Below are 12,375 nucleotides of genomic sequence, written 5' to 3' on the forward strand. Positions count from 1 at the left end.
TTGAAGTTTCCTTTCTAGTACTTTCTGTAGGACTGGGTTTGTGGATAGGTATTTTTTTGAAATCTGGTTTTGTCATGGGATATCTTGTTTTCTCCATTGATGCTGATTGAAAGCTTTGCTGGGTATAGTAGTCTGGGCTTGCATCTGTGGTCTCTTAGTGTCTGCAGCACATCTGTACAGGACATTCTGTCTTTCATGATTTCCATTGAGATGTTGGTTGTTATTCTGATAGGTCTGCCTTTATATGTTACTTGACCCTTTTCCTTCGCTGCTCTTAAGGTTCTTTCTTTATTCTATATGTTTTGCATTTTGTTTATTATATGGAAAAGGATTTTTTTTTGGTCCAGTGTATTTGGTGTTCTGTAAGCTTGTTGTACTTTCATAGGGATATTCTTCTTTAGATTGGGAAATTTTCTTCTATGATTTTGTTGAATATATTTTCTGTGCCTATGAGCTGGTCTGCTGATCTTCTTCTTCTTCTTCTTCTTCTTCTTCTTCTTCTTTTTCTTTCTTCTTCTGTCTTTTTATGACATCCCAGATTTCTTGGAGATTTTGTATAAGGAATTTGTTGGATTTAATGTTTTCTTTGACTGATGAATCTATTTCCTCTATAGTATCTTCAACACCTGAGCTTCTTTCTTCCATCTGTTGTATTCTGTTGGTTACGGTTTCATTTATAGTTCTCATTCATTTACCCAGACATTCCATTTCCATAATTCCTTTGGTTTGTGTTTTCTTTATTGCCTTTATTTCAGTCTTCAAGTCTTGAATTGTCTGAATTTTTTGCTTCACCTGTTTGAATGTTTTTTTCTTGTTTTTTTTTTTGGGGGGGGTGGTTCTTTTTTTTGTGTTTTTTTTTTTAATTTTTTTATTAAGAAAAGAAGAAAAAAAACATAAACAAAAAACAAGTTTCCACCTCCTCCCAGCCTCCCATTTCCCTCCCCCTCCTCCCACCCTTCTCCCCCTCCTCCCACTCTTCTACCCCTCCCCCCACTCCTCTCTCCCTCCCTCTCCAGTCCACAGAGCAGTCCGGGTTCCCTGCCCTGTGGTAAGTCCTAGGTCCTCCCCCCTCCGTCCATATCTAGGAAGGTGAACATCCAAACTGGCTAGGCTTCCACAAAGCCAGCACATTAAGTAGGATCAAAACCCCGTGCCATTGTCCTTGGCGTCTCATCAGCCCTCATTGTTCGCCATGTTCAGAGAGTCCGGTTTTATCCCATGCTTTTTCGGGGTCACAGTCCAGCTGGCCTTGGTGAGCTCCCAGTAGATCAGCTCCACTGTCTCAGTGGGTGGGTGCACGCCTCGTGGTCCCGACTTCTTTGCTCATGTTCTCCCTCCTTCTGCTCCTCATTGGGACCTTGGGAGCTCAGTCCAGTGCTCCAGTGTGGGTCTCTATCTCTGTCTCCATCCATCACCAGATGAAGGTTCTATGATGATATGCAAGATATTCGTCAGTATTGCTCTAGGATAGGGTCATTTCAGGTTCCCAATCCTCAGCTGCCCAAGGAACTAACTGGGAACCTCATGTTGGGCACTTGGGAGCCCCTCTAGGGTCAAATCTCTTGCTCACCCTAAAGTGGTTCCCTTAACTAAGAATTGTGGTTCCGTGCTCCCCTATCCACCTTTCCTTTATCCCAATTCTGCTGATTCCCCAAGTCCCCTCTCCTTCCCTTCTACCTTTTCTCTCCCCATCTCCCCTTACCCCCATCCCACCCCACCCCCAAGATCCTAATTTTCTCACCGGCAATTTGGTCTACTTCCCTTAGCCAAGAGGATAACTATATGTTTTTCCTTGGGTTCACCTTCTTACTTAGCTTCTTTAGGTTCACCTATTGTAGACTCCGTGGCCCTAATTTATGGCTAGAAACCAATTATTAGCGAGTACATCCCATGTTCATCTTTTTGGGTCTGGGACACCTCACTCAGGATAGTGTTTTCTATTTCCATCCATTTGCATGCAAAATTCGAGAAGTCATTGTTTTTTACCGCAGCGTAGTACTCTAGCGTGTATATATTCCATACTTTCTTCATCCATTCTTCCATTGAAGGGCATCTAGGTTGTTTCCAGGTTCTGGCTATTACAAATAATACTGCTATGAACATAGTTGAACAAATGCTTTTGTCATATGATAGAGCATCTCTTGGGTATATTCCCAGGAGTGGTATTGCTGGGTCCAGGGGTAAGTTGATCCCGAATTTCCTGAGAAACCGAAACACTGACTTCCACAGTGGTTGCACAAGATTGCATTCCCACCAGCAATGGATGAGGGTACCCGTTCCTCCACAGCCTCTCCAGCAAAGGTTATCCTTGGTGTTTTTGACTTTAGCCATTCTGACAGGTGTAAGATGATATCTCAAAGTTGTTTTGATTTGCATTTCCCTGATTGCTAAGGAAGTTGAGCACGACTTTAAGTGTCTTTTGGCCATTTGAACTTCCTCTGCTGAGAATTCTCTGTTCAGTTCAGTGCCCCATTTTTTAATTGGGTTAATTAGCATTTTAAAGTCTAGTTTCTTGAGTTCTTTATATATTTTGGAGATCAGACCTTTGTCTGTTGTGGGGTTGGTGAAGATCTTCTCCCAATCAGTAGGTTGCCTTTGTGTCTTATTGACTATGTCCTTTGCTTTACAGAAGCTTCTCAGTTTCAGTAGGTCCCATTTATTCAATGTTGCCCTTAATGTCTGTGCTTCTGGGGTTATACATAGGAAGCAATCTCCTGTGCCCAGCTCCTGTAGGGTACTTCCCACTTTCTCTTCTATCAGGTTCAGTGTGTTCGGGCTGATATTGAGGTCTTTAATCCATTTGGACTTGAGTTTTGTGCACGGTGATAGATAAGGGTCTATTTTCATTCTTCTACAAGATGACATCCAGTTGTGCCAGCACCATTTGTTGAAGATGCTTTCTTTCTTCCATTGTATACTTTTAGCTCCTTTATCGAAAATGAGGTGTTCATAGGTTTGTGGGATAAAATCCGGGTCTTCTATACGATTCCATTGGTCGACTTCTCTGTTTTTATGCCAGTACCACACTGTTTTCATTACTGTAGCTCTGTAATAGAGTTTGAAGTCAGGGATGGTAATGCCTCCAGAAGATCCTTTATTGTATAGGATTGTTTTGGCTATCCTGGGTTTTTTGTTTTTCCATATAAAGTTGATTATTGTCCTCTCCAGATCTGTGAAGAATTTTGATGGGATCTTGATGGGGATTGCATTGAATCTATAAATAGCCTTTGGTAGAATTGCCATTTTTACTATGTTGATCCTCCCAATCCAAGAGCAAGGGAGGTCCATCCATTTTTTGGTATCCTCTTCAATTTCTTTCTTCAGTGCCTTAAAGTTCTTGTCAAATAGATCTTTCACTTCCTTGGTTAGATGTACCCCAAGATATTTTATGCTGTTTTTGGCTATTGTGAATGGTGAAGCTTCTCTGATTTCCCTCTCTGCTTCCATATCCTTTGTGTATAAGAGGGCGACTGATTTTTTGGAGTTGATCTTGTATCCTGCCACATTACTAAAGCTGTTTATCAGCTGTAAAATTCTTTGGTGGAGTTTTTGGGGTCGCTTGTGTACACTATCATATCATCTGCAAATAACGAAAGCTTAACTTCTTCCTTTCCAATTCGAATCCCCTTGATTCCATTATGTTGTCTTATTGCTATTGCTAGAACTTCAAGCACTATATTGAAGAGGTATGGGGAGAGTGGACAGCCTTGTCGTGTTCCTGAGTTAAGTGGGATGGCTTTGAGTTTCTCTCCGTTTAATTTGATGTTAGCTGTCGGCTTGCTGTATATAGCTTTTATTATATTTAGGTATGACCCTTGTATCCCTAATCTCTCCAAGACTTTTAACATAAATGGATGTTGAATTTTGTCAAATGCTTTTTCAGCATCTAATGAAATGATCATATGGTTTTTTTCTTTCAGTTTATTTATAGGCTGGATTACATTGATAGATTTTCGTATGTTGAGCCAGCCCTGCATCTCAGGAATGAAGCCTACTTGATCATAATGGATAATTTTTCGGATGTGTTCTTGGATTCGATTTGCCAGTATTTTGTTGAGGATTTTTGCGTCGATATTCATGAGTGAGATTGGCCTGTAGTTCTCTTTCCTGGTTGAGTCTTTGAGTGGTTTTGGTATCAGAGTAATTGTGGCTTCATAAAAGGAGTTTGGTAATGACCCTTCTGTTTCTATCTTGTGGAATACATTAAGGAGTATAGGTATTAGATCTTCTTGGAAGATCTGGTAGAATTCCGCATTGAAACCATCTGGTCCTGGGCTTTTTTTGGTAGGGAGGTTTTTGATAACCTCTTCTAATTCTTCGCGACTAACAGGTCTATTTAGATTGTTCACCAGGTCCTGATATAACTTTGGTATATGATATTTATCTAAAAAAGTATCCATTTCCTTTACATTTTCCAATTTTGTGGCATATAGGCTTTTGTAGTAAGATCTAATGATTCTCTGAATTTCCTCTGTGTCTGTGGTTATGTCCCCCTTTTCATTTCTGATCTTATTAATTTGCAGATTCTCTCTCTGCCGTTTGATTAGCTTGGATAGTGGTTTGTCAATCTTGTTGATTTTCTCCAGGAACCAGCTTTTTGTTTCATTGATTTTTTTGTATTGTTTTCTGTGTTTCTATTTTGTTGATTTCAGCCCTCATTTTGATTATTTCCAGTCTTCTACTCCTCCTAGGTGAGTCTGCTTCTTTTTTTTCTAGAGCTTTCAGGTGGGCTGTTAAGTCTCCAATGTGAGCTTTCTCTGTTTTCTTTAAGTGGGCACTTAGTGCTATGAACTTTCCTCTTAGGACTGCTTTCATAGTGTCCCATAAGTTTGAGTATGTTGTTTCTTTATTTTCATTGAATTCCAGGAAGACTTTAATTTCTTTCTTTATTTCTTCCTTAATCCAGCTATGGTTCAATAGTTGACTGTTCAGTTTCCATGACTTTGTATGCTTTCTGGGGGTAGCATTATTGTTGAATTCTAACTTTAATCCATGGTGATCTGATAAGACACAGGTGGTTACTAATATTTTTTTGTAACTGTGGATGTTTGCTTTGTTACCGACTATGTGGTCGATTTTCGAGAAGGTTCCATGAGCTGCAGAGAAGAAGGTATATTCTTTCCTATTTGGATGGAATGTTCTATAGATGTCTGTTAAGTCCATTTGATTCATTACCTCCATTAATTCTCTTATTTCTCTGTTAGGTTCCTGTCTGATTGACCTGTCCATTGGTGAGAGAGGAGTGTTGAAGTCTCCTACTATTAGTGTGTGCGGTTTGATGGCTGCCTTGAATTTTAGCAATGTTTCTTTTATGTACGTGGGTGCTTTTATATTAGGGGCATAGATGTTCAGGATTGAGACTTCATCCTGATGAACTGTTCCTGTTATGAGTATAAAATGCCCCTCTCCATCTCTTCTGATTGATTTAAGTTTAAAGTCAACTTTGTTAGAGATTAGTATGGCCACACCTGCCTGTTTCTTAGGTCCATTTGCTTGATAGGCCTTTTCCCAGCCCTTTACTCTGAGTAGGTGCCTGTCTTTGTGGTTGAGGTGTGTTTCTTGTAAACAGCAGAATGTTGGATCCTGTTTTCTTATCCAATCTCTTAGCCTGTGTCTTTTTATAGGTGAGTTGAGTCCATTGACATTAAGTGATATTAATGACCAGTGGTTGTTAACTCCGGTCATTTTTTTTTAGTCGTAGAGTTTGTGTGTTTCCCTTCTTTGTTTTGTGTTGGTGAAGGGTCTCTAGATGTCTGAGTTATTGTGGTCATTGTTGGACTCCTTGGTTAGTGATTTTCCTTCAATTACTTTCTGTAAGGCTGGATTTGTGGCTGTGTATTGTTTAAATTTGTTTTTATCCTGGAAAATTTTATTTTCTCCATTTATAGTGAATGAAAGCTTGGCTGGGTATAGTAATCTGGGCTTGCACCCATGGTCTCTCAGTTTCTGCAGTACATCTATCCAGGACCTTCTGGCTTTCATGGTTTCCATGGAGAAGTCAGGTGTAAGTCTGATAGGTTTACCTTTATAAGTAATTTGGCCTTTTTCCTTTGCAGCTCTTAATATTCTTTCCTTATTCTGTATGCTTTGTGTTTTGATAATTATATGGCGAGGGGATGTTTTTTTTTGATCCAGCCTATTCGGTGTTCTGTATGCTTCTTGCACCTTCATAGGAAAATCTTTCCTTAGGTTGGGAAAGTTTTCTTCTATAATTTTATTAAATATATTTTCTGGACCATTGAGCTGCCCTTCTTCTCCTTCTTCTACTCCTATTATTCTTAGGTTTGGTCTTTTTATTGTGTCCCATATTTCCTGAATGTTTTGTGATGAGAGTTTGTTGGACTTGCTGTTTTCTTTGATCAGTGTGTTTATTTTCTCTATGGTATCTTCAGAATCCGAGAGTCTTTCTTCTATCTCTTGTATTCTGCTGGTTATGCTTGTTTCTGTAGTCTCTATTTGTTTACCTAGATTTTCCCTGTCCAGACGGCCCTCTGATTGTGTTTTCTTCTTTGCCTCCATTTCAGTTTTCAGGTCTTGAACTGTTTCCATTATCTGTTTGATTGTTTTTCCTTGGTTTTCTAGGGTATCATTCACTGATTTATTCAATTCTTCAAACTTTCTGTTATATTTCTCATCCATTTCTATAAGGGCGTTTTTTACATGCTGTTTAAGGGTGTCAATCACTTTGATGAAGTAAATCTTTTCTCCTTCCTCTTGATTAAGGGGTTCTTGTCCTCCCGTTGTGAGGTCGCTTGTTTCTGGTAGCTTCATGTTGCTTTTCGGCTTGTTGGGCGAATTCTTGCCTTGACGTCGGCCCATCTCTTCTTCCAAATGCTCCCTATGGATCTTCTTTTACCGGATTAGGTCTCCTTGCCTACCAAATGCTGTCTCTCCCCAATGTTGGCTCTCCCAATGCTGGGTCTCCTGGTGCCGAAAGATCAGGCCTCCGTGCTGGTTGGGCAGCTCGCAGACAAAGCGCCTACCCCGCTTGGTGCAGGCAGGCCACAGAAACAAAGGAACTGCTGCCCGCCCGGGAGCCCCGGATACTTGGACCCAGTGCCCAGATAGGCTGGGCTGGGCGATGCCAAGCGCCAAAAGAGGGCAGTGGGGGCGAAGTGGGGAGGGCTCTGGACGGAAGCTGGGTGGGCCAGGAAGAAAGAGGCAGCACCCGGGGAGTAGAGGCCCTGCAGAGAGCCCAAGCAGGACAGGGGGCCAAGAAACCCCCGAGCTCCCCGTCCCAGGCTGGCACCGTGGGCCAGAAACTCACCCCAATGCTGGGTCTCCTGGTGCCGAAAGATCAGGCCTCCGTGCTGGTTGGGCAGCTCGCAGACAAAGCGCCTACCCCGCTTGGTGCAGGCAGGCCACAGAAACAAAGGAACTGCTGCCCGCCCGGGAGCCCCGGATACTCGGACCCAGCGCCCAGATCTTGGGGGGTGGTTCTTTAAGAGATTTATGTATTTCTTCCAATTTTTTATTCATCTTTTCCTACATTTCTTTAAGGAATTTTTTTATCACCTGTTTGAATGTTTTTTCTTGTTTTTTTTGGGGGGGGGGTGGTTCTTTAAGAGATTTATGTATTTCTTCCGATTTTTTGTTCATCTTTTCCTACATTTCTTTAAGTGGATTTTTATTTTATCTTTAAAGATTTCCATCTTTCTCATAAAGTTACATTTAAAAATTTCTTCTTCTGGGTTAGGATGACCAAGTCTTCCTGTTGTATTACCACTGCTTTCTGGTGTTACCATGTTGAATTTTTGGTTGAATGAATTCTTGCATTAGAACCTACCCATCACTTCCTCCAGTTGATGCTTGTAGTGTCTTTGCCTCTTGGTCCAAAGACAGCAGTAGCTGTCTGTGACTTTGGGAATTGTTCTTGGTCTGCTCTATTGTGTTGCTGTAGGTGACTCAGGGAGCCACTGAGATCTTTCTTCCCCCATTCTCTTCATCCAATCTTTTGGTCAGCTCCCTTGGTTTGCTCTATTGGTCCACTTTGTGCAGCCATAACTTGTGCTTCAGAGTTCCTCTCTTCGTCCTGCCTGTGTAGTCACAGCCTGTGCTTCAGAGTTCCTGTGAGGTCCCAGGGGATAGGAGGGTTTGGGGTGGAATTGGACTTGTAGCTTACAGGATCCAATCAATGGGGTGGGAGTGTTGGAACATTCTACCTACAGAAAGCTTGCCTGTTGGCTGGCTAGAGAAGCTGTGGCAGGTTGGGGAAGGGGCCTGGGGTTTTGCCCCGGTATGGAGGGTTTAGAGAGTAGGGTGCATCATTGGGTGGGTGGTCACTCACCTTTTGGTCCTCTCTGTGTAGTTGTAGCCTGTGTTTCAGAGTTCCTCTGAGGTTGCTGGGCATAGGAGGGTTTGTGGGACTTATAGCTTATAGGCTCTGATGGATGGGGTGGAGGTCAGAGTATTTCTCTTATGTGCCTTCCTATTAATGCTTATCGTGTATAGTGTTTGGATTGTTTATCTTCATTAAACATTAATTTAAAATTTTAATTAAAAAATAAATATTTCATTTTGAGAACCATTTATATATTCTAGTTATAAATTTTAATTAAATATTGCAAATATTACTTCCAGGTCTATGATTTGCCTTTCCATTTTCTAAAGAGTCATTTAAAGACCAAATAATTTTCATTATATGTGTGTGTGTGTGTGTGCATGCATGTGTATGGTCATTCATGTGGAAGCCAGCAAACAACCTCAGGTATCATTCCTCAGGTGCCATCCACCAGGTCTTGTAATGGCCTGGAGTTCATGAATTAGGCTAGGCTGACTGGTCAATGAGCCATGAAGACCTGTCTGTCTCTATATTTCCAGTATCTTGGGTTCTAGTGATTGAACTCAGGTCCTCATGCTTTCAAGACAAGCATTTTACCAACTAAGCCAGTTCCCTAACCTTTCAATTTTGATTAAGTTATACTTGTTAGTTTTTAAAACTGTCTAGTATATTTCCTTTATTTACATTTCTGTTTTTTCACTGGAAATGTAGTTTAGTGCTAGATTGTTTACCTAGTACATATGAGGCCTGGATTTGATTCCCAGCACCACAAAAAGTGTGTGTCTTTGTGTGTGTGTGTGTGTGTATATATATTCCTATTTGGTTTATTATCTCCTCTCTCTATCCCTCCCTCCTTTTTTTGAGACAGAGTATCATGTATTCCAGGCTGGCTTTAAATTCACTGTGTAGCTGTGACTGACCTTAAATTCCAGAGCCTCATGCTTCCATCTTTCAAGTGTTGGGATTGTAGGCATGCCCCAAGATGTCAAGCTTTCTATTTAGGTTTGTTTAGAAGTTTTGATTTTAGTTCTTATCCAATTTCTGTATATGGTATGAAGTAAAAGTCAAGGTTCATTTATTTGCATAAGCATTCTCAATTCTTTCAGCATTATTTTCGTTGTGGTTTTGTTTTTGAGATAAGGTCCTCTATGTAGCCCTGGATGTCCTGAAATTCTCTATTTAGACCAGGTTGGCCTCAAACTCAAAGATCCAACTGTCTCTGCCTTTTGTGTTCTGGGATTAAAGGCATGTACCACTATACCCAACTTTCAGCCCCATTTATTAAAAATATCCTTAGACAAAACAAGTATCAGCAAAGAAAATGTGGGCAATAGGAGAGTAAATTTCTGGCTGGAATACTTGATTTTGAGTCTTGAATGTTCTTATTAGGGCTTCTATTGTGATAAGACATCATTACCATGATAACTCTTATAAAGGAAAACATTTACTTGGTCCTGGCTTATTGGTTTAGAGGCTTAGTCCATTGTCATCATGGCAGGAAGAATGGAAGCATACAGGCAGCAATGTTGCTGGAGAAGGAGCTGAGAGTTCTCCATCTGGATCATAGGCAGCAGGAAGCACAGTACCTGGCTTGGGGATTTGAAAGCCCAAAGCCCACCCCCAGTGACACACTTCCTCTAACAAAGCCATACCTCTTAATGCCACTCCCTAAGCAATCAGATATGAGTCTTTGGGGGCCACGCTTATTCAAATCACCATAATTTATAAAAATGCGTAGTATTATTTTCTTCCAGGAGTAGCTGAATATTTCATCAAATATCTTAGAAATTTTAAGCCAAACAACTTCCAATTTTGGTGTTCAATTTATACCACAACTTCCAATAATGAAAATTCTCTTTTATATATGTTACATTTAGATCTATAAATATAAAATTTTCAGAATAATATAAATTAATACTAAAAATACTATCCTGTCTGCATTTATGTTGCTAACCTCTCAAAAATTGAGTTGATTTTAATGTGTAGGCATGCTAGAGAAAATTTCCCTCTCTCACTGAGTGTAGACAACATATATGGAGCAATGTTGCAGAACATTTGTTTACACTGTAAAGATGTATCTTTGCCAACGTGTCTTCTGATTGGTTTAATAAAAAGCTGAATGACCAATAGTTAGGCAGGATATATAAACAACATTTCCAGAGAGAGAGAGAGGAAGAGGAGGATGAATTTAGGCATGTGGTAAAGACACCAGGAGACACAGAACAAACATGGCATGTGAGAGAAGAGGTAACAGCCACAAGCCATTTAGTAGAACATAAATTAATAAAGTATGGGTTAATTTAAGTTATAAGAGCTAATGGGAAAAGCTTAAGCAAATAGCCAAACTTTTATAATTAACAAGTCTCCATGTTTTCATTTGGGAACTGGCTGAGGGGACAGAGAAAGACTTATTACAGAGCAAGTATTTCAGTCACTAAAAGGAAAATTGTAGACGGAAGTTTCTGTCCTGCCTGATTCCACAGCCATTTAGTACCAAAGGAACATGTAGAGGCTTATATTAATTATAAACTGTGTGGCCTATTAGCTCAGGCTTGTTATTAACTGGCTCTTACAACTTAAATTAACTGATAATGCTTATCTATGTTTAGCCATATGGCTTGGTACCTTACTCAGTGAGGCATTCTCATCTTGTTTCCTCTGTGTCTGGCTGGTGACTCACTCTCTGCTTTTTCTCTTCCCAGAATTCTCCTAGTTTGGTTTCCCTACCTATAATTCCTAACTGGCTACTGGCCAATCAATATTTTATTAAACCAATATGAATGACAAATCTTTACAGTGTACAAAAGCATTATCCCACAGCAGAAAATATCAGTGAAACATCAGGAAAGTGCAAGATAATCCTTAATACCTATAAACCTTGCTGTGAACCTGACATCATGGCAAAGCCAGATAACTAAAACTCTGAATATTTTTCCCTGGAGTTCCCAGAGGGTGCCTAAGGAGAATGGAGACTACCAGAGAAAGTAACGTGGAAATAAAGTCTGGAAAGAGACCCCATAGTGTCTATTTTGAACTCTCAGACTCCTGTCTGCAGTATAAAACCTTAACTCCATTTTTTTATTCTAACTAAACCAAAAGATCCTGCCCAGTTCCCAGACTGGCCACATGATGATAAATCAATACAGGAAAGAGCTAAGTGGCTTTGAAAGTTTAAATGACATTGGAATTATAACCCACAAAGGATCTCGAAGATTTAAATAAGGATCATAATCACATAATTGCATAATATGAATCCATTATATTTAAATGTATGGAGTATAGTAAAAAGTACTTTTCATGTGAATAACCACAGACATACTCACATGAAAAGTCAAATAATGAGTTATGTAAATAACAAAAATGTAATTCAGAAATAGCAAAACTGTTAAGATCAAGAGCTGATTCTTTGAAATTATTAATTAAAAGTAAGTAAACATTTAACAATGTTGAATAATAAAAACACAAATGAATATGAAAATGAGGAATTTCTATCTACTCATACAATTTTTCTTAATTACACAGTGTATAATTGTATACCACATGTAAAAATTCACCTGAAATATGTTATCTTCAAGGATGATACATATTACTAAAATTTACCCATGAGAATATATGCATTGACAGTCTACATAATGTTCTTGTAGTCATTCCCAATCCTAGTGGCCACATGCCCACTCCAAGCCAAGAGTGTCGTTGCTGTTTGTTAACTTCAGAATCCATGTTGTTGCTAGAAAACCATTTAGCTTGGGAACTCTCAGCCCACAGTGAAGCCTGCCTCATGGGAGAGGTAATCCTACTTCAGGGAAGAGCAATGAATATATTTGGAAAACGAAATATTATCTTATTGAAAACTGATATTCTATAAAATACAGCTGTTGTCACAGAGATTGAGAAGATGGCCCATTGACACCAGATGGGTAGTTCAAATCTGTAATAGTGTAGTCCTACAGAATATTATTAACTCTGTTTAATCTATGGTTTTTCAAATTTATTTAGTGTACATGCCTCCTACCACCAGATTTAGCACCTTGGACTACATAGCTGGAAATACTGTTATAAACCAGTCAAAAACATGAGTACAAATATAAATAACC

This window comes from Microtus oregoni, unplaced genomic scaffold (assembly GCF_018167655.1).
Source record: "Microtus oregoni isolate MIOR12 unplaced genomic scaffold, Mior012 000050F_ref0000143, whole genome shotgun sequence".
Lineage (NCBI taxonomy): Eukaryota > Metazoa > Chordata > Mammalia > Rodentia > Cricetidae > Microtus > Microtus oregoni.